At 40.8% G+C, this 24046-nt stretch overlaps 1 protein-coding gene and 1 long non-coding RNA gene across 3 annotated transcripts in view; one reads left to right on the top strand and one right to left on the bottom strand.

The window, feature by feature from the left end:
- mad1l1 (mitotic arrest deficient 1 like 1) overlaps positions 1 to 24046 on the bottom strand; it is a 1178242-nt gene that overhangs the window by 158939 nt on the left and 995257 nt on the right. The gene's annotated exons all lie outside the window — the stretch shown is intronic.
- LOC134351845 (uncharacterized) lies at positions 1323 to 10944 on the top strand. The gene is made up of 4 exons (XR_010019277.1): positions 1323 to 1987; positions 3245 to 3368; positions 5131 to 5181; positions 10583 to 10944. It is a non-coding gene; the product is annotated as an uncharacterized LOC134351845 (long non-coding RNA).

Genomic DNA, 24046 nt, shown 5'->3' with positions numbered 1-24046 from the left:
GATTCATCCCCATCTCAGGTGATAAGCTACCAGCAAACATTCATTTCAAGTTTACAGACTCTCACCGTTTAACCAAATATACCTCCTCCAAAGCTGCTTTCTGTAAAGATTCTATTCCATTCTTCCAGTTCCTCCATCTCCATGATAATGATCAGATTTTTCATATATGTGCCTCTGCGATGCTCCTCATCATAGTGAACCATGGCCTTTTCTCTACCACAGATGACAGAGCCCTCAATTACGTCTCATTTGTTTCTTGCACTTCTGCTTTTACTCCTCTTGGCCAAAGCGGGAATTAAGTTCCCCTGGACCTCATTTTCCACCCAACAGGCATCCACATTCAATGGATCATCCTTCACGATTTCACCTTCATCTGAATTCCACTACCAGACATGTAATCCGAACCTCTTTTGGCCTTCAGACCCTTAGTCTGCTCTTCCATCTCCACTCACTACTTTGGTCACACCACTTTCTCATGTATCTGCAGAAGATGCAAAACCTGTCCTTTTGCATCTTTCCTTCCATCAGTCCCTTGGGGTGAAGCACTGATTGACTTGCCCTTCTTCAAATCCAGTACATTGCATTTGGTGATCATAACGTGATCATCTGTACACTGAAGAACAAAACACTCTTTGGTTGACTATTTTCCAGAGTACCTTCATTCAGTCCACAGACAGCATACAGAACTTCAATGCCAGTTGCTTTAGCGTTCCATTCTAGTCGCACTCTGATCCATCTGCCCATGAGGCCAAGAGCAAGCCTGAGGAACAGCAACTCATCTGAGCCCTTCACAGCTTCCTGGTACTTAATATCAAATACAACAATTTCAGGTGGCTCACTTTGTCTGCAACAAAACTGACCAGTTCTACTCTAGATTATGATCGACAAGATTTACTAAGTTTTTTTGTCACTCCTGTAGTCACTGCTTTGCTGGGTATTTCCTTTATTCTACCTTTGGATTCAGTTCTCTGCAACAGTCCTGACCCACATGTCTCTTTGTTTATCTTCTCTCACTCTCTCTAACTGTTTGCCCTATCTCTACTCTATTAGTCAGAGATAGGGTAAGGCCATAATTGTTTTTAGTTGATTCACTGTTTTACAACTGTGTCCCTGTGACTCTCTGCGACTTACACTAACATGTTTTCTTGCTTCCCCAGTTCTGACGAACAGCAAACAACCTGATTCAATAACTCTTTTTCTCTTTTCACAGACGCTGCTGCTCCTGGTGGATTTGTCACATTGCCATTGCTCTGTGCTAAACTACTCCACATTTGGAAACCACTAAATATGTTAATGTTGATATGAGACAGAGGGCTAAAATTTTGAGATGAATAATCTATGCTGCCTGAAAATGTTGTGCAAAGGAAATTTTTAAACATTGCAACATGACATAGATCATATCTCAACCGGTATTTTGAAGCTGTCTCTTTTTGTAACAGCCAATTCTTTCTAAATATCTTGCTGGAGTGACAGGTGACTTGCATCTAAGAAAGGTTTGTTGTGCAAGCTTGACTCTATCACAGGTACACCTGGAAGTTAAAAAAAGGCTAACAGAAATATGAACTTGATATGGAGTGAGACTGGCTTTCATGTCTTGGCATTATTGATAAGCAATTGATATTCCAAACTCTCCCAGCACAGCTGAGCACATTACAATAAGGAATGAACCACACATTCAGTGTATTTGATCTCTAGAGTTGGACAATTACGGGGAAAGAACATCTATACAAAATATTCTCTACCCTGGGACAGATACTGCAAGATGGATTGAACACATCTATACTCATGTTGCTGTTTTCCCTCCTGATAATTTAACTGCAAAGATAAGACACTGCAAAGACTAAGGACGTCTGCTACACTCCCTCTCCTTAAGGCCACTGAGAAAGAAGAAGCAACTTCATCTCGGACTAATTTCATTTTTCAAACACAAAGAAGGTCTACAAGACAAATACTATGGTATGGAAATCTGAAGGACTCAACAGATCAGGTAATACCTGTCTCAGGTTAATGTTTCAGATTGCTGACCCTTAATAAGAAATGAATGAATGAAGACATTAAGATGTCAGTTCTTAAGTACAGAGGAAGAAAAAGGGGAGGGTGATATGGAATTGAAAGGAAAAGACAACAGGCGGTTTAAATAACAAAAGGGCGATTGTACAAAACATAAGGTTGTTTGGGGGAAGGGTGCAAGAAGCGATCTATGCATTAGGATATGAAAAAAACAATATAGCTCTAGAGAAACTGCAAAGGTTGACAGCAAAACTCTTGTCAGTTTCTCACCTGAGAAGATGCTAAGAAAGTTATGATCTGAGATTGTTAAACTTGACTCTGAAGTAGTTATAAAGTGCCTCGGCAAACACCAAAGCCCTTGGGAATTCACAGGGACTCAATGGAACAGAAAGGACATTCATTTTATTTCTGTTTTCATAGATGCTACTTGGCTTACTGGTAGCATTTTCTCTTCATATTTAAGGAATAGGAACAGTGATTTAAGGGTAGAGAATCAATACACATGGAAACCACCAGCTGGGCTAATGAGCTGTTTCTAGGCTGTACTTCTCACAAATCATATCACCTAATTTCACTTAGTGGAAGAAAAATATCAGAACCTTTGCTGCTTCCAGGCAATAGTTATAATGGTGCAATAAGGGTATATCAGAAAGAACTGACTGCATTTCTTTGTTTTTATGGGATAAAGAATTCTTAATATTTCAAATTTGAGTTATTTCAGATAAATTTGATATGACGTAGATAAGAACATTTTTTATAAAAGTTCCCGAATATTATCTGAACTACAAATGAATTTCAAATTAAAAGGTTAATTCCAGTTGCAAGACTGTTGACTATCCTGCTGAGATACTGACAGATCGTGGTTTGCATCGTAGAAAGTAGTACCTCCAAGGTACTAGGACATAAAGCAGCTGCCCACTGACTGCAATGCAAATAGGAGAATGGATATCATTTAGCTGCAAGTTGTAGCCTGTTCTACAATTCAAAGATATCATAGCTGTTTTGTAACCTAACTTCATCTTCCCCCCGCCCCCAATTCCTTGGGTTTACAAAAGTCGATCAAGCTCAGACAGAATGTTAACAGCTGATTTTACATTCACTGCTATTTTCAGGAAGAAAGTTCTGAATTTCCAGCATTTGCACACAGGATTGTTTCCATATTTCATTCATGAAAGGGCAAGTCTAATCTTTGGATCAGACTCGCTCGTTAATGAAAATATGTTCTTTCTTGCAGTCCCTTTCATCATCAATCCCTGTGGTCAACAATTGAAGTTGATGGGCTCTGTGCATGAAAACTGTTGACCCACCATGTTGGTGTGTCCCAGGATTGAAGATCTGTGCGGGCAGGAAACACAAGGGTTGGTGACCACATTCCCCTTTCATAATTGGCAAGTCTTGGCATTGGACTGTGTGAAAGATGGTTCTTTATAATACTTTTTAACCATGACACTGTGTATGTGGAATCTATCACTTCTGCATATTGTGTGGATAAGTAAAGAAATAACAATCTAGTTAATTATTTGCAGGGAATTAACAATTGTACTCATATATTGCCTATATCAGAGGTTCTGATATTTTTGTCTAGAACAAAAGCAAAATACAGAATCTCAAAATGTAAAATAGAAACAGAAAATGTTAGAAACTTGTGATGGGCAAAAATGAGTTAACATTTCAAGTTGAAAGCCTTTCACTAGTTTGTTATTTTGCCAGGTCATGAAATGATATTATATGAAATGGCTAAACTTAAATATAAGCAGGTCATTCAGATTGAAATCAGAAAAACCTTTTTTGCATGAGCAATACTTGGATCCCTCTCCATCATGAAGCAGCGGCTGACAGAAGTCAATAAAAATGTGTAAGCTAGATTAGTAGAACTTTTGTTTACTGACAATATGAAAGGGCATGGAGGGAAGTTTTTAAAAAACAAGAGAAAATGGAAATCAATTGCTGATTTCACAAGAATGCCAGTTTAAATGGACTACTGATGTGTTCCTATGCTTTCATTCCCTCTATTTCTTATATAACTGGGGAGATGAAGTTAGGCTATAAATTTCACGTTAATACAGTGAAATATCCCAAAGCATTTCAGAAGAACATTTTTAAATAAAATGCAACAGTTATGCATGTGTTGGGGTATTTAATCAAAAGTCTGGTCAGAGAAGTAGGCTTTAAGGGGCATCTTAAAGGAGGATGAAATGTTAAACATCAACAGGGCTCAGTAAGTAGACTCTACAACTTGATGTCTGGCATTTCAAGCCTCAGCCACCAGTGGTGGAACAATTACATTGGGGATAATGAAGAAGACAGGATTGGAGAAGTGGAGATATCTTGAAGGGTTTAGGAACTTGAGGAGATTATGAAGGATCTGAAAGTAGGGGTGAGAATTTAAAAACCTGAGTATTGCTTAACCAGGAGGAAAAGCCTATGAGCAAAAAGCAAATGAGACTTGGTTGGTAAAGGACAAGGGCATACAATCTCATATTTATAGAATATAGAGAAGAAGCTGTGTAACAGATCCTGGACAAGGATTTCAGCAGCAAATAAACCAAAGCAAGGATAGGATCCGGCTTTTTTATGGAAGGGGGAAGAAGTGACACATTGCATCTGATGTGCAGATATGCAGTTGGAACCTCATCTCTGGGTCAAATATGGAAACAAGGATGTGAACAATATAGTTCATGGAGTCAGTCACTGGGGAACCAAAACTGTGACAGTAACAATGTCTTTTCAAAATTTAGCATCAGGACAAAAAGGATTTCAAAATGTGCGCAGGGAGAAGAGGGAAAAAATTAAACACAGGCTGATGCGCTGTGTAGCATACCAAGCTCACAGAACGTTTTTGTAAAGAGAAATGAAACTATGGCAACAGATACAAGTATAAAAAAGTCAAGAGAATCCTCTACCCACATGAATTCCAAACAGTATCACATAGCCTGCTGTGAATTTAAAGCACTAATCAGCTAGCAATGTTGAAACTACAAATGCTGGCTTGTTTGTGTGTTTTGCCCTTGCGGTTTGGGATGTCATTGGAATGTATTGATTGATTAGATTAATGCTTGGAAATGCACAGAAGGTATCAAATATCCTTTATGTATCTAATCTTACTGCATTACTCTTCAGCTCACTGGCATGGATGATGATTGTGCTACATGGTTTGCACCTTTTTGACAGGTGAGTTTGGTGATTACCTACCAAAGGTTAATGAAAATAATGAATGCACTAGAATTTTTAAAAATTATACTTGTGTGAAGCTGCTTTTATTAATGGGAAACTGTGCATGGAGGTGGGTCAGAAAAACCAAATTGTTTTACTTTATGTTCTCAGTGGTGCTTGGAATATGGCTGGGGTCAGGTATTCGCTTTGATTTTATGGCAGTTTATAGAATCATGCAATGATAAAGCAGTTCCTAAGTAAGAAAAGCATTACATTTATTCAGCACTGCAAAAATATCCCTGAATGGTGGCATACAATGAACTAGAATGAAGTGCAGTAACCTTTTCTGTAGTTGATCTTGTATTGGATATAACTCTTACATCAGCCATGAAGGAAATAACAAAAGATACACCCAATAAGAATCATGATCTATCTTTTCTCTTTATAAGAATTAACTGTATTAACCCTTGATTTCATAGAGACCATAGAAAAACTACAGCACAGAAACAGGCCTTTTGGCCCTTCTTGGCTGTGCCGAACCATTTTCTGCCTAGTCTCACTGACCTGCACACGGACCATATCCCTCCATACACCTCCCGTCCATGTATCTGTCCAATTTATTCTTAAATGTTAAAAAAGAACCCGCATTTACCACCTCGTCTGGCAGCTCATTTCATACTCCCACCACTCTCTGTGTGAAGAAGCCCCCCCTAATGTTCCCTTTAAACTTTTCCCCCTTCACCCTTAACCCATGTCCTCTGGTTTTTTTCTCCCCTTGCCTCAGTGGAAAAAGCCTGCTTGCATTCACTATCTATACCCATCATAATTTTATATACCTCTATCAAATCTCCCCTCATTCTTCTACGCTCCAGGGAATAAAGTCCTAACCTATTCAACCTTGCTCTGTAACTGAGTTTCTCAAGTACTGGCAACATCCTTGTAAACCTTCTCTGCACTCTTTCAATCTTATTTATATCCTTCCTGTAAATTGGTGACCAAAACTGAACACAATACTCCAGATTCGGCCTCACCAATGCCTTATACAACCTCATCATAACATTCCAGCTCTTATACTCAATACTTTGATTAATAAAGGCCAATGTACCAAAAGCTCTCTTTACGACTCTATCTACCTGTGATGCCACTTTTAGGGAATTTTGTATCTGTATTCCCAGATCCCTCTGTTCTACTGCACTCCTCAGTGTCTTACCATTAACCCTGTATGTTCTACCTTGGTTTGTCCTTCCAACGTGCAATACCTCACACTTGTCTGTATTAAACTCCATTTGCCATTTTTTAGCCCATTTTTCCAGCTGGTCCAAGTCCCTCTGCAGGCTCTGAAAACCTTCCTCACTGTCTACTACACCTCCAATCTTTGTATCATCAGCAAATTTGCTGATCCAAGTTACCACATTATCATCCAGATCATTGATATAGATGACAAATAACAATGGACCCAGCACTGATCCCTGTGGCACACAACTAGTCACAGGCCTCCACTCAGAGAAGCAATTCTCTACTACCACTCTTTGGCTTCTTCCATTGAGCCAATGTCTAATCCAATTTACCACCTCTCCATGTATACCTAATGACTGAATTTTCCTAACTAACCTCCCATGCGGGACCTTGTCAAAGGCCTTACTGAAGTCCATGTAGACAATATCCACTGCTTTCCCTTCATCCACTTTCCTGGTAACTTCCTCGAAAAACTCCAATAGATTGGTCAAACATGACCTACCACGCACAATGCCATGTTGACTTTCCCTAATAAGTCCCTGTCTATCCAAATGCTTGTAGATTCTGTCTCATAGTACTTCCTCCAATAACTTACCTACTACTGACATTAAACTTACCGGCCTATAATTTCCCGGATTACTTTTCCATCCTTTTTTAAACAACGGAACAATATGAGCCACTCTCCAATCCTCCGGCACCTCACCTGTAGACAGCGACATTTTAAATATTTCTGCCAGGGCCCCAGCAATTTCAACACTAGTCTCCTTCAAGGTCCGAGGGAACACCCTGTCAAGTCCCGGGGATCCACTTTAATTTTCCTCAAGACAGCAAGAACCTCCTCTTTTTCAATCTGTACAGTTTCCATGATCTCACTACTTGTTTCCCTTTATTCCATAGACTTCATGCCAGTTTCCTTAGTAAATACAGACGCAAAAACCTATTTAAGATCTCCCCCCTCTCCTTTGGTTCCGCACATAGGCGACCACTCTGATCTTTAAGAGGACCAATTTTATCCCTTACAATCCTTTTGCTCCTAATATACCTGTAAAAGCTCTTTGGATTATCCTTCACTTTGACTGCCGAAGCAACCTCGTGTCTTCTTTTAGCCCTCCTGATTTCTTTCTTAAGTATTTTCTTGCACTTCTTATATTCCTCAAGCACCTTATTTACTCCCTGTTTCCTATACATGTCATACAACTCCCTCTTCTTCTTTATCAGAGTTGCAATATCCCTTGAGAACCAAGGTTCCTTATTCCTATTCACTTTGTCTTTAATCTTGACAGGAACATACAAACTCCGCACTCTCAAAATTTCTCCTTTGAAGGCTTCCCACCTACCGATCACATCTTTGACAGAGAACAACCTGTCCCAAGCCACGCTTTTAGATCCTTTCTCATTTCTTCAAATTTGGCCTTCTTCCAGTTCAGAACCTCAACCTTAGGACCAGATCTATCCTTGTCCACCATCAGGTTGAAACTAATGGTGTTATGATCACTGGAACCAAAGTGCTCCCCTACCACCACAACTTTATGTTTCCTGCAATTGCCTGCTATCTCTCTGCAGATTTGCTCTTCCAATTCTCGTTGACCATTGGGTGGTCTGTAATACAATCCCACTAATGTGGCCATACTTTTCCTGTTTCTCAGCTCCACCCATAAGGACTCAGTAGTCAAGCCTGCTAATCTGTCCTGCCTGAGCACTGCTGTAATATTTTCCCTAACAAGCAATGCTACTCCCCCACCTTTCATTCCTCTGCCTCGATCACATCTGAAACATCGGAACCCTGGAATATTAAGCTGCCAGTCCTGCCCCTCTTGTAGCCAAGTTTCACTAATTGCTATAACGTCATAATTCCACGTGTCAATCCACGCCCTCAACTCATCCGCCTTCCCCGCAATACTCCTAGCATTGAAATATATACACCTCAGAAGATTTTTACCACCACTCACAACCTTTCTATTAGCGGATTTGCTTGAACTTTTAACATCATTTATTTTCACCCCAGCCACACTGTCAGCTCTGGCACTCTGGTTCCCATCCCCCTGCAAATCTAGTTTAAAGCCTCCCCAATAGCACCAACAAACCTCCCTGAAAGGATATTGGTCTCCCTGTAGTTCAAGTGTACAGGTCCCACCTGCCTCGGAAGAGGTGCCAATGATACTGAAATCTGAAACCCTGCCCCCTATACCAGTTCCTCAGCCACCTGTTCATCCTCCAGAGCATCCTATTCTTACCCTCACTGGCACGTAGCACAGGTAGCAATCCTGAGATTGCCACCCTCGAGGTCCTGCTTTTCAACTTCCTACCAAGCTCTCTATACTCACTCTCCAGGACCTCTTCACTCTTCCTTGCTATGTCATTGGTACTGATGTGCACCACGACATCTGGCTGATCACCCTCCCACTTCAGAATGTCATGCACGTGATCAGAAACATCCTTGACCCTGGCACCCAGGAGGCAACAAACCATCCTCGATTCTCTGTCATGACCACAGAACCTCCTATCTGCACCTCTAACTATCGAGTCCCCTATCACTACCGCTCTCCTCTTTTTCCACCCTCCCTTCTGCACTGCAGAGCCAGACTCAGTGCCAGAGATCCGGCTACTGCAGCTTGTCCCAGATAAGTCATCCCCCACAAGAGTATCCAATGCGGTATACTTGTTGTTGAGGGGAATGGCCACAGGGGAACCCTGCTCTGCCTGCCCTTTCCTCTTCCCTTGCCTGACAGTGACCCAATTTCCTGTCCTCTGCTCCTTTGGCGTAACTACCTCCCTGTAGCTACTATCTATAATCTCCTCATTCTCCTGAATGATCCGCAGGTCATCCAGCTCCTACTCCAGTTCCCTAACGCAGTTTGTTAGGAGCTGCAGCTGGATGCACTTCTTGCAGGTGTCGTTGTCAGGGACACCGGAGGGCTCCCTGACTTCCCATATCCTGCAAGAGGAGTATTCCAACATCCTGCCTGGCATTCTCTCTACTCTAAACAATCCGAACAAAAAACTTACCGGAACCTACCCTGGCCTCTGCCTGTTCTTGCCGAAGCCTGTTGAGCCAAAGCCGTCCCACTCTGACTCAGTCCACTCCGACGATGGCTGCTACAATGTTGGCCGCTGTATATGGTGGTCTGCTTTTAAACCTTGGTGCGCTACGTCATGCGCCTGCGCAGTGCAGACCCTTCTCCCTGAGCAGTGTTTTAAAAAAAAGACTCTTTCTACCTGATTTCTTCACTCCCTTCTTCTCAGCTGCTTGCTTCGACTGAAACACGAACAGTTGAAAATTTCTCTTTTTAAATCTTGGTGTGCTACGTCACGCGCCTGCGCAGTGCAGACCCTTCTCCCCGAGCAGTGTTTAAAAAAAAATGACTTTTTCTACCCGATTTCTTCACTCCCTTCTTCTCAGCTGCTTGCTTCAACTGAATATTGTGTACAGTTTTGGTTGCATGCAGTGCTATAGGAAGAATGTGCTTGAGCTAGAGAAGGTGTAGAAAAGATTTCCAAACATGTTGCTTTGATGGAACCGCTTGAGTTGGAGAGGCTGGGATAATTTTCCCTGGAACAAACTAAACTGAGGGTGACTTTATAGAGATCTATAAAATCATGAGGAGCAGAAATAAGACGATTGTTCACAGACTTTTTCCCAGTGTAGAGGAGTCTAAAACTACAGGGCATAGGTTTAAGGTGAAAGGGGTAAAATGTAAAAGGGAACCGAGGGGCAAATTTTTTCACACGGAAGGTGATGGTTATTTTGAATGAGCTGCCAGAGGAAGTGGTTGAGGCAGGAACAATTACAATATGTAAAATATAAAGATAGGAAAGGTCTAGAGGGATATGTGCCTAATGCAGGCAAATGGGGTTAGCTCACGAAGGCACATTGGTTGGCACTGATGGGTAGGGCCAAAGTGCTGTATAAGTATGATTTTATTACTTTGCATATCTGATGCTTGCTGTATAAGCAGTATTTTTCAATTTCAATTTCTCAAAAAGAAACTAAATCTCAACAAACCATTTAAGTCCTCCATGGGAGACCATGGATAACAAGCAACAGAATTACTTTAAGATTAGTTAACCTAAGCACAGCTTGCTTGGGCGTAACACAGTCTATTTCAAAACTAATAGATTAATGTTACCAACAGAAAGCATTTTTCAGTTCCATGTTTCCCTTATGTTTGATTTTAAAAAATAGGTCCAGATAAACGTACTGGAAGTATTTTCATCCTGAGAAAGAGAAAGAGGGAGGAAAAGGTGAGTGGTGTTAAGCTCTTGGTGTCAACATTGATGCAATCATGATGAAGGCACACCAGTAGCTCTACCTTGTTTGGAGTATGAGGAGATTTGGTATATCATGAAAGACTTCTGCTGATTTCTATAGATATATGGTGTAGAGCATTCTGACTGGCTACATGACAGCCTAGTATGGAGGCTCAATTTACAAGATCGCAAAAGGCTGCAGAGGGCTAAAGACTCAGCCAGCTCCATCACAGGCACAGACCTCACCATCATTGTGGACATCTTCAAAAGGCAGTGTCTCAAGAAGGTGGTATCCATCATTAAGGACCCTCACCATCTGGAGCCTGCCTTCTTCTCATTTCAACTGTCAGTAAGGAGGTACAGGAGCCTGAACACCACACTCAACACTTCAGGAACAGCCTCTTCCTCTCCACTAGCAGATTTCTGAACAGTCCATGAACCCATGAAAACTACCTCATTATTCCTTTGTTGGCACTATTTTAAAATTTTATAATTTAACGTAATTTTATGTCTTTGCATCATACTGTTGCCATAAAACAACAAATTTCACATCATAAATGACAGTGAAAATAAACCTGATTCTGATTTTGACAAGTCACAATCCACTAAGGAACTAATTTAAAAGGATTTGTCATGTTTTTAAGATCCATTCCACAAAATTTTCTAGATCTGCTGCAGTTCACTTACAGAGCCAATAGATCTGTAAATGACGCAGTCAACATCAGTCTTGCCTTCATAATACAGCACCTAAACTCCCCTGGGTTATACGTATGTCAGCTTTGATTTTCTTTCTTTATTTCATCCCAGAGCTTCTGCAAGAGAAAGTCTCCAAACTTAATGTAGCAGGTCCCATCCACAGGTGGATCACAAACTTCCTCTCTGACAGGAGCCAGTAGGTGAGACTAGGCAAGCACGTCTCCACATCTCCACATCCCACTCACTCAGCACTGCCACTCTCTCTCCGCTCCCATTTTCTCTATACACCAATAACTGCATCACCAGTGACGCATCAGTTCAACTGATAAAATATACGGATGACATCACTGTCATTGAACTAATCACCAAAGGTAACAAATCCAAGTACCACCAGGAAATAAACAAGCTCATGTGCTGATACAATCACAACAACTTGGAGCTGAATGTCCTCAAAGCCGTGGCCTTCAGGAGAAATGTGTCTACTCTCCTCCCACTTGTCGTCAACAACTCCCCAGTTAGCACCATTTCAACCTTTAGGTTCCTGGGCATCATTATTTTACAGGATCTCATTAACAAAAAGGCTCAGCAGAGAATGTGTGTACTTCTTGTGGCAGTTGGTACAATTCCATCTTCTCTAGATCGTATTTCTGCAATTCTACACTGTCATCATAGAGAGCATCCTCACATCAGCCATACTGTCTGGTTTAATGCGGCCTCCTCTCACAATATACAAAAACAACGGTGAACTGTCAGGTCAGCAGAAAAGGTCATTGGCTGCATTCTACCATCACCACAGGAATTGTATGTGTCCAGAACTAAGAAATAGTCAGAGAAAAAAAATCACTGTGGACACTACCCATCCTGTAAACTTTCTTCTTCCAAAAGCACCCTTCTTCAAAGTGCTATAGGGCTATTAAAACAAAACTTCGTGCCATCTTAAAGTTTTTCCCTGCAAGCAGTTAATCTGTTCAACTATTCTAGTTAGCCTCCCTAACGCCCTCTACCTATAACCCATGTCACTACACTGTAACCACTTTAAGCCACCAAATACACACTGGTTTCTGTATTTATGCACATTTTATGCCATATCTGTACTTTAATCTCTAACTGTATTTTTATATAATTCTTTATTCATTATAATTATTGAATTCTGTTTTCTCTGTTTCATGTCACATGCCAACACACCATGGCAAATTCCTAAAACGTGTAAATGTAATGGTGCACAAAGTTGATGCCTGATCCTTTATTTGATAGGTTTTACAGTACAGGATCTGTCCATTTGGCCAAAATGCCCATTGCCAGCCAGACCCCCTTAAACTCTTTAACTTATCCCCTTGAATGTAATCCTTCAACTGTTTCTTTCTTGGGTGCTTATCTGGCTTCTCCTCAATTACATCTAAGCTCATCAAAAGTCCTACTTTTATTTTTACTATTGATTATTTTATATTTATCGCCCCCAATTCTCCACGGCTATTCAGCTGATTATCTTTTCCTGGGCTACTCTACTAAGCACTTCTATAACCTCTGGCAGGTCAATGCATTGATTCTAGGACAGTAATTCTGCTGTCTGAAGTGTGATTGAGTAGATTTGGCTTGTATAGAGTTCAAGTGAATGTGAAGATATCTCACTGAAATGATCATGTTTCTAACAGGATTTGGCAAATTGGATAAATGGAAATGAAGAGCGTAAACCAGGGGTCGAAGCACCTGAATAAGAAGTAAGTAAGATGGCAACGTGCTTAGTTACTCTGGGTCCCACAAATGGTGCAAAGGTGCAAACATTTTTCTTGTGAGCATGATCCTTTTCGATGTTGGTAATACAAATTCTGTAAGTCCAGTTGATTAGTTTATTGGCGAGTTTGACTGTATGGCCTCGCATTGTTGGGCAGACCAGGCCCTCATGCATTCGCCTTTGTCTGTGGCTGTCCCAGTGTGAGATGAGGAACTGCTGCATGCTTGTTCTTGGAGAAACATGGCTCAAGGACAACATCCCATGCACCTTCAAACTGGTTTGTGCTAATGTTATTTTTATGACCGTATGTGTTGTATGCTGTGCATGACTGTATGTACCGTGTTTCACATCTTTACCCCAGAGGAATGTTGTTTCATATACTTGTATACATGTGTGTGGTTGAATGACAATTTAACTTGAACTTGTTGCACTTTTTCACTGACAACCTTGGATTTTGCAACCCAGAGTGCTGTGGATGCTGAATCATTGAACTCATTCAAAACAGAGATCAATAGATTCTGGACATGAAGGGAATTGAGGAATATGGCATGAGGTAGAAGATCAGCCAAGATTTTGTTGAATGCTGGAAAAGGTTTGAAGGACTTGATGTCCTTTGCTGTTCCCGGTTCTTATGTCTGCATTCTTTTTTTTTCTAAAAGATAGCACCCCACTATGCTCAGTCTTGTCTCTGTTATAACCTCTGAGTTATAGCACCTTCTTTGTAAGCTTAAGTGGTGCTGTCTTCAACAAACAAGCTGTAACTGCTTGTTTTTATCAATGATTATCAATAAGTGCCCCTGCTCAGTAATTTAGTATGGCATGACCAATGATACATAATCTTCTGAAATAATAGAGGAATTGTAACAATACCATATGTACTGTAGAAGTAACAAATGGATCCAGACAGTGTCACATTTCATTAATAAGAAAGATTTAGCTTACTTGTCACACGTATATCCAAACATACAGTGAACTGTATTGTTTGTGTCAACAACCAACACAGTCCGAGAATGTGCTGGGGGCAGCCTGCAAGTGTTGTCATGTTTCTGATGCCAACAGAGAATCACTAAAATTTCAAAACCCAAACCCATACGTCTTCAGAATGTGGGAAGAAACCAGAACACAGTAAGAAACTGATAGGGTCACGGGAACGTAAAAACTCCTTACAGACAGTAGTGGGAATTGAACCCTGATCGCTGATTGCTGGAAAAAATTTAATTTAATACTTGAGCAAAGGAATTTGAAAAATTCCAGATGATCATATCATGGTCTTAATCTACTGAAATGGTGAAAACCAGGACAGTAGAGAACTTCTTTGCTTTTCCAATGGGAATAGTTAAACCAGATTATGCTTGGCAGCAGACAAGTAAATTCCGGAGTCAGTAACAATATGTTGAAACCACTCCCCCTCATCTCTGACCACAATCCTGTGCTGGAGGCTAATTTATCATACAAACTTGTCTCTATACAAAGGACACACATCAACATGAAGACACAAGTTCAGCTGCACTCTGACTCCTCATCTTTTTTTTCTCCAGTCTTGATGAAGGACCTTGGTCCGAAACATCAATTGTACTCTTCCATAGATGGTGCCTGGCCTGCTGAGTTCCTCCAGCATTTTGTGTGTGTTGCTTGGATTTCCAGCATCTGCAGATTTTCACTTGTTTGAGTTCAGCTGCACAGATAATGTTCACTATACTACTCAAGTGCTATCTTTCTGTGCCCCTGGCCGCCCATGAAGAATGATTCGGCTACCTTGGCAGGCTAATTTATCTTATGCTGGCTCATACCAAGCCGCACCAAAGCTGTGTCAATTGGTTTCCCCTTCCACAAATCTAAATAGGACACTACTCCATTAAACCCAGGAGTGGCATTAGACAGAACTCTAAACCTTCAGGAATATCAGCAAAATTAATGGTCAAAGAACACAGCTGAAATACAAACACTAAGGACCTTAACCTTGCCTTCCTCTGCGTCTGTCACTGGTTATCGCCAACATACAAGCAGGAAATATCCAGCTGAATGCAATCACACAGATCATTGGGGGGGGGGGGGGTCATTGCTTTGCTGCTGCTCGTGCCTGGGAGGGGGGAGGGGGCAGCTGGGAGACTTTGGGGTTCTAGCATTTAACTGCCATTCATTCTTTGGCGCACTCCTCTGTTTTTGTGGATTATGCAAAGAAATAGAATTTGAGGATGTAAATTGTATACGTTTCTTTGACAATAAATGTATCTATTGAACCTATTGAACAACAGGAAATGCCCATCTCATTTCTCAGGTTATTTCTATATCCATTCATTAACATTTCACAATGACATCGCCAAAAGAAATAATGATCTGATTACCATGCCAGATCTTGGTCTACAAAATCTATCTTCATTTTATCCCTTCATTAGAATGGTAACCAACCTTCAAACATATGTCATTAGTTATAAAATGCATAGGGATATCCTGAGGCAACAAAATTAATGTAAAAATTAAAAAGTATTTCTTCTTTTTATGTGCTCTTTTGCTCGTTAGAAAGTAAATTATTTCACTAGCGACACAAAAGGGATCTCTGAAGGAGGGCATCCTAAACAGAGATAACAACATTTGTCTGTTTTGAGTTGATACAAATAACTACTGTATCATTGTGACAAAGGGTCACAAAGAAGAAAAATTAGTTTATTCTGAAACAAATACCAGCTATGCATTCATGTAACTATATGGTAATGAAGCACCAGTGCTTGATTGCATGTAGCCTGAATTCAAATATGAAGCAGAGCTGATTAAATACACTGAGCTGTCACCTTGTCCTTTTAATCAGCGCCTCTTTCTTTCTACACACATCCCAATCAATCACACAATGCAGCCATCAGGAGGCAGTGTGAGCTCAGGGGTCAATCTGCATCAGCACAAACATTTGTTTCAACAAATTTTATTCCGTTACCTTACAAGAAAAATTCAGTGGAAAATAACATAATACGAAATGATGATCCATTGCCAAATACCAGTTGCTGATTAACTCATTTTCCCAATCTTAGATTGATTTAATCAAGGAATCAGATTAAGAAACAGCCTTAGTCTGTGATTAAAATCCAGATGACAGAGGTGCCAAAGTAAAACACACAATTGTATGCCTAGGCTACATTTCGAAGCAATCCTAATAAACCTCTAAGTATATTATCCTGCTCTTGAGCTGATTAAAGCACTCTACTCCATCTCACAGTTTAATCACTTATCTGGCTTCATCAAAGTACAAACATTTCAATGTGGATGGAATTGTTAAAAATGGTTAATTACAGTAAGACAAATTCAAATGTATTTTCATGTAAGAAGGTGATCATTTATTACCCATCCCTTGAAAAGAACTGATCAGTCCTCCTGGTGATGGTGTCTCTCAATGCTGTCGTGGAAGGAGTTTCAGAATTTAGATCCAACAAGATGTTTCCCATTATACAACTCAAAAAGTAGTTTTCCCATTGCCCTCTATGTTTCTTCCTGAACCAGTTCAGCTGGCCCTCCACAAACAAAGAAAATCTGCAGATGCTGGAAATCCAAGCAGCACACACAAAACGCTGACGGCAGGCCAGGCAGCATCTATGAAAAAAAGTACAGGCGACGTTTTGGGCTGAAACGTCAACTGTACTTTTCTCCATAGATGCTACCTGGCCTGCTGAGTTCTTCCAGCGTTTTGTGTGTGCAGCTGATCCTCAACATCATTTGCAGTGTCCAAAATTTCAATGCATTTGGTTTGTTACTAGATGCAAAAGTCAGCTAATTTGTGATGCATCACAGCAGCAAGGCCACGTAAGTTTGCCTAATTACATCTTGATTTTTGAAGTTTTCTATGAAATCCAGCATTTTTTAAACAATAGGCTAACTGGCCTATCATTCCCTATTTTCTGTCTCCCTTCCAAATTATATTTGTGCTTTTCACTCAGTGGCCACTCTATTTGGCCCTCTTGTAACTAATAAAGTGACCACCGAGTATATATTCATGGTCTATGTTGTTGTAGCCCATCTACTTCAAGGTTTGACGTTTTGTGTGTTGAGGTATGCTCTTTTGCACCCCACAGTTGTAACATCTGTTAATTTGACTTACCGGCACTTTTTTGTCAGTTTGAACCGGTCTGGCTAATCTCCTCTGACCTATCTCATTAACATGCCATTTTCAGCTACAGAACTGCCACACATTGGATATTTTTTGTTTCTCGCACTATTTTCTGTAAGCTTTAGAGATTATTGTGTGTGAAAATCCCAGGAGATTAGCAGTTTCTGAGATCCTCAAACCACCCCATCTGGCACCAACAATCATTCCACAGTCAAGGTCACTTAGATCACATTTCTTACCCATTTTAATGTTCAGTCTGAACAACAATTGAACCTCTTGACCACGCCTGCATGCTTTTATGCATTGAGTTGCTGCGACATGAATGGCTAATTGGATTTTTACATTAACAAGCAGATGTACAGGTGTACGTGAAAAAGCGGCTACTGAGTATACTTGCCCATTGGAACTTTTCCAAAATTTCAGTTGAGGGAATTAAAACAAAATCTCAACTAGTGCATTTCTTTGAGCATCTAGGATGCAGTTTGTGAGATTCAAGGGATGAGACACATTTACTTCCATTGGTTTGATTGGTACTTTTTCTCTGTAAATAATGATTGCTTTAAGTCGCTCCTTCCTTTCCATTATTGTTTCCAGAACATTTTACAGTGAATACAAAAAATGTTTGTTTACAGTCTCATCTCCACTTTCTTATTCCTCCTTGTTAATTCTTTTCTCTCAGCTTCATAGGGGCCCCCAATATATTATTTTGCTGCTCTCTTCCATTTTGTAATCACGTGGTCTTCCAGTCCAGTACATCCCTTTACAAAACTCAAAATTGTAAAATAAGTTTTATCTCCACAGTCCTTCCTTTGTCCTACAGTTTGCAACTGTTTAAAAGCCGAACTTGACAAATCATCACCTTACAAATGAGACTATTCTTTTAAAAATCTTCCCATGTCTTGCAGAAATCTCTGATTCAGGGATACAGACCTATTGGACTTACCTCAGTTATGTCGCTGAGGCATCCACTATTTCCTGCATCATTAAATTTAAACCTGTCACCTCCAATATTTTGCCATCTGCTAAACGAAAGAAGTTGAAACTTTTGAAGAAGATCAAACATTAATGCTAAAGTAGAACTAGAGATGCACAGCAATGCAGCAGGTGTTAGACTGGAGCAGAAAACAGATAACTAATTAAAACAAGTGATGAAAGCAATGGCTGACATCCCTGATGGATTATTAATTACATAGGTCAGTATAATCCAAATGAAATAGCTTTTCAAAAATGTGTTTTGATCTTTTTTTTAATTCATGGAAAAGAATTCTTCACTTGTTTTTGAGAACGCCTCATTTCAGTCAGCCATTTGATAGAAATTGGATAAATGACTGTCTCGTCTATGGTGGCATTAAATGAGGGATATTTGTCAGTCTTGCTTTTCTTCAGTGAATGTCAAGGCATCTTTGATGAACATTTCAGTAAACAGACCTTCATGTGAAATCCCTCTAAAAAAAATCCCTCAATATCAATTGAAGCTTTGACCAAGGCTACGGACAGAAAACTAAACAAACGAATAGAAAGTAAACGCTGTGCACTGCCCAATTCACACCTGGTTTGTAATACTAAATTCAATGCAGGGTAGCAACTGTACATTCTATTCTGCCTCACTTCTATTTAACATGCATATTTAGCAGCATGTCATAGAAGCCTACACACAGATAAAACACACTTAATTACTGAAGGGTGCTATTGGATTGGAATAAAAGACAGTAAAGCACCCTGACCAGTTCAGACCAAAAACGGCTTCCATTTGCCCAAGCAACTAAGATTGTGATCAGAGTGAGATCAAAAAATTATTGGCAATTGTTTGTCCACGGGGCTGGGTTGGTTCAAGATGTTTGGCTCTGTGATCTAGGCTTTGGTCAACTGACTTAATTTTAAAAATTATAATAATTGCACATTTTGACTGATTTCTGTGAAATGCTTGGGGTGTAATGCTACTTACTTGAATATGTAATAAAAGCAAACCACGGAATAATTTAATGTGCTTGCAACCTTGAAATCTCACGATGGTTCAGTATTTCAGAGTGCATTGAGGAGTCAATCCTAACACTGGGGACTCCTGAAGAAACTGCTCTTCAATACAGTTTCAAAGAAGACATTGCCCTTCCAATGTGGATTCCCACTGGGAACAGTGGAAAAGAATAAAGGAAACCTATGGCCAAACTCTGTCTTCAACTTCTTGTATTTTCCCCTAAAAGATATATTACACATTTTCTGATCATTACAAGCACTTTCCCAGTTCCAATACACCAATGCGTAACTGGTAGCCTGCTTGTCATTGAGTCCGAATGCTGTGTGCCCAAGTGCTACACAAGAGAAATAAGCACCAACACCAAGACGGTTAGTACTGAGTGAAGGCTGTACAATTGTAAATGCTATTAGTCTGATAAGACATTAAACCAAAGCTAAGTGGTTTACCTGCCTCTACATCTCCTCCCTCACCACCATTCAGGGCCCTAAGCAGAGCTCCCAGGTGAGACGGTCCTTCACATGTGAATTCATCAGTGGCATTTATTGCATCCAGTGCTCCTGGTACAGGCTCCTTGACATCACTGAGACCTGACATAGAATGGGGGGATCACTTCACTCTGTCCGCCCTAATAGATAAAATCTCTCAGTGGCCAGTCATTTTAATTCCACTTCCCATTCACAAATCTACATGTCCTCCAAGGCCGATTTGAGGCTAGACATAGACTAGAGGAACAGCAGCTTGTATTCCACTTTAGTGGTTTCCAACCTAATGGCATGAACATTGATTTCTTTAACTTCTGATAACCACTCACCTCTGCTCCCTCCCTCTCTCCCTTTCTTTTGCCTTATCCAACCAGCTCTATTGCCCCTTGTCTTTCCCCTACCACACTCTCGATTGGCCTATCACTACTCATGCCTTGCTCTGGGTCCCCTCATCACCACCTTCCCTTTATTCAGTGGTCCACTACCCTGGTCCATCAGGTTCCATTTTCTTCATCCCTTTGTTACTTGCACCTATCTCCACTGAGCTTCTTAAATCATTCCCACTCTTCCCTCCCCTACCTTCCTAACATCCTCTCGCTTGGATTCATCCACCTATCACCTGCCAGCTCTTGCTTCACACCCTCCTCCAGCTTTTTATACTATCTTCCCTCTTTTTTCCCAGTCCTGACAAAGAGTCTTGATCTGAAATGTCGACTGTCCATTTCCCTCCATAGATGCTGCCTGACCCACTGAGTTACTCCCGCATTTTGCGTGCTCCTTCAGATTTCTGGCATCTGCAGTCTTCCTTGTGTCTCTGTTAAACCCTTCCATTCTCTAAGATGGATATAAAAGACCCCATAGCATTATTGTGAAGAGCCGCAACTGATTTCTCTCTGGTATCCCAGCTAACAATATAACCCTTAATCAGCACTGCTACGGCAGATTACTTAATCATTTTCTTATTGCAGTTCGCAGGAGCTTGCTGCATTCAAACTGGTTGCCCCTTTCTCTACATTACAACAGTATTTCAAAATTAAAATGATAAAGATTCTGGAAAACTGAAATAAAAACAGGTCTGCCAGCAAACACAGAAGTAATTGGACTAAAATGGTAACTTTCAGAAGATTCACAAAGTACTTGGTTGTTTGTCAAGCACTTAAGACTATCTTGAAATTTTGTTAGGTGTTTTTTATTCCTTATGCTTTGAAGAAAGGTGAAATCTGTTCATGAAGAATACTATTAAAGAAATGTGTTAAGTATTTATTCTGATCCTTCTAAATACATTGCCTGAGGAAAAGTCAAAACATCAGTTGAAATATCCCTTGTGGTTCTGGAATCAGTATTTGAGATAAATGTTAGTAATTGTTTATGGTAAGAGGTTTCTTTAATGCCATTTTTTCCTCTTACTATTGCAATCTTCTTAGCACTTACAGAAAGAAGCCTCAGACTATTCGTACTTTTCTTATAACTGTGGTTTTTAGTATCATCCTCGTAAATGAGTCAGAAACCTACAGCATTAAATTTGAATTAGCAGCTTTTTACAAGCATTTGGAATTATATGATTTAAGCTCTCTGGCAATGCTTTAAAAATGCCAATCACTGACTGATTCAAAGTAAACTGACTTCTCAACCGTTGCACTGGTGTGTCTATGCTTGTGTTAATGCACTAAAAGAACCTCAATTAATCAACAGGGTTTGGACATACTGTACAATAAAACTGTCACATTTTATCAACACAGAAATGTCAGAGGTCATGGATGAGAAGTTTTGCTCACTGAAAACTGTTCTGTGCACATATTGATTAGTCACAATGCAAGTGTCTGCATTTTACACTGGAACTTGTTTCAATGATACATCAGCATTTTGATCAATGGGATTGCAAAAGAGTTGTGGCAAGTTTTAATGACTAAACTCTTAATTGTTTTTGTTTAAGTTTTTAAAGAAACTGGCTGATTTGATTGATATTTCTGAGGTTCCTTCGCACAGACAGCAGTAATCAATTAATATACTAGGATAAAAAATGGACCCTACATTTTCCGCTTGATTAAAAGACGTAAGAATCTGGATGGACAGCTCTTTGAATCCATCCTAAACCAACTGACTTGATCTTTATACTTTATACTTTATTGTCGCCAAACAATTGGTACTAGAGGTCCAATCGTCATAGTGATATTTGATTCTGTGCTTCACACTCCCTGGATTACAAATATTAAATATTTAAAATATTTAAAATTAGTAAATATTAAAACTTTAAATTATAAATCATAAATAGAAAATAGAAAAATGGAAAGTAAGGTAGTGCAAAAAAACCAAGAGGCAGGTCTGGATATTTAGAGGGTACAGACCAGATCCGGGTCAGGATCCGTTCAGCAGTCTTATCACAGTTGGAAAGAAGCTGTTCCCAAATCTGGCTGTACGAGTCTTCAAGCTCCTGAACCTTCTCCCGGAGGGAAGAGGGACAAAAAGTGTGTTGGCTGGGTGGGTCGTGTCCTGGCAGCACTGGCCCAACAGCGTGCGGTGTAAAGTGAGTCCACGGACGGAAGATTGGTTTGTGTGATGTGCTGCGCTGTGTTCACGATCTTCCGCAGCTTCTTTCGGTCTTGGACAGGACAACTTCCATACCAGGTTGTGATGCACCCTAGCAGAATGCTTTCTACAGTGCATCTATAAACGTTAGTGAGGGTTTTAGGGGACAGGCCAAATTTCTTTAGTTTTCTCAGGAAGTAAAGGTGCTGGTGGGCCTTCTTGGCAGTGAACTCTGCTTGGTTGGACCAAGTCAGGTCATTTGTGATATTGACCCCGAGGAACTTAAAGCTTTGACCTGTTCCACTTGCGCACCACCGATGTAAATTGGGTCGTGCGGTCCGCTACTCCTTCTGAAGTCAACAACCAATTCCTTAATCTTGCTGACGTTATTATCTTTGCACCATGCCACCAGGTTCTTAATTTCCTCTCTGTACTCAAACTCATCATTACCCGAGATACGGCCTACAGTTGTTGTGTCATCAGCAAACTTATATATTGAGTCTGATGGAAACTTGGCTACACAATCATGGGTGTACAGTGAGTACAGCAGGGGACTGAGTACACAGCCTTGCTATATTTATGCTTTATTCTTGGTTGGTGTCGCTGTAACGAAACCCAATTTCCCTCAGGATCAATAAAGTACATCTATCTATCTATCTTTGTGGGGCATCGGTGCTCAGAGTGATTGTAGAGGAGAGCTTGTCCCCTATTTTTACAGACTGGGTCCTGTCTGTGAGGAACTGGAAGATCCAGCTGCAGATCTGAGTGCTAAGGCCCAGGTTCCGGAGCTTAGGAATCAGTTTATTTGGAATGATGGTATTAAAGGCAGAGCTGTGGTCAATGAAAAGGAGCCTTACGTATGCGTCTTTATTCTCCAGGTGCTCTAAGGAGGAATGTAGGGCCAGAGAGATGGCATCTGCTGTTGACCTGTTGCTCCGGGAGGCGAATTGCAAAGCGTCGAGGCTGACCAATAGGCTGTGGTTGATGTGTGCCATAACCAATCTCTCGAAGCACTTCATAGCAATTGATGTCAGAGCCACAGGTCGATAGTCATTCAGGCATGCCACCTTGCTCTTCTTCGGCACTGGGATTATCGGTGCCTTCTTAAAACACGAGGGGATCTTAGACTGAACCAAGGAGCAGTTGAAGATGTCAGCAAACACTCCACTAGCTCGCTTGCACAGGCCCGGAGAACCCGTCCTGGGACGCCATCTTGGCCCATCGCCTTCCTTGGATTTATCTTCAGGAAGGCCCTTCTAACGTCCTCCTCGGTGACGATGAATCTCGATGCTACCAGGACCGATTCATCCGGAGGGAGCGGGACACTCCTCTTCTGTTCGAATCTTGCATAGAATACGTTAAGTTCGTCAGGAAGAGAAGCGCCACAGTTATTTATATTCCCAGCCTTTTCTTTGCACCTGGTGATCTCATTTAGACCCTACCATAGTCTACTGGCATTCCTTTGGTTAGCCTGGGCTTCCAACTTGGCTCGATATTGCCTCTTGGCAGTCTTAATGGCTTTCCGGAGCTCACGCCTGGATTCCGTGTAGTGACTGGTATCCCTGGACCTAAAAGCTGCAGCTCTAGCCTTTAAAAAGGACTTGACCTCATAATTCACCCAAGGTTTCCGGTTAGGGAATACCCGGATCGTCTTGTGAGACACACAGTCCTCCGTGCATTTCCAAATAAAGTCTGTGACAGCTGAGGCATACTCATCGAGGTTAGCTGCCAAGTCCTTGAATACTAACTAGTCCACCGATTCAAAGTAGTCACCAAGGACCTCACCCGTTTCCTCCGTCCAACGTGACACTACTTTTGGCTCTAATATCAGTTGTCTAGAAATATTAACCACATAATACTATTTTCTTTAGAGTTACAGAATTAGAATCAGATTT

Source organism: Mobula hypostoma, chromosome 9 (assembly GCF_963921235.1).
Source record: "Mobula hypostoma chromosome 9, sMobHyp1.1, whole genome shotgun sequence".
NCBI classification, from domain to species: Eukaryota; Metazoa; Chordata; class Chondrichthyes; order Myliobatiformes; family Myliobatidae; genus Mobula; species Mobula hypostoma.
The sequence above is the reverse complement of the archived record's forward strand: the minus strand, read 5'-3'. Positions and strand labels throughout refer to the sequence as shown.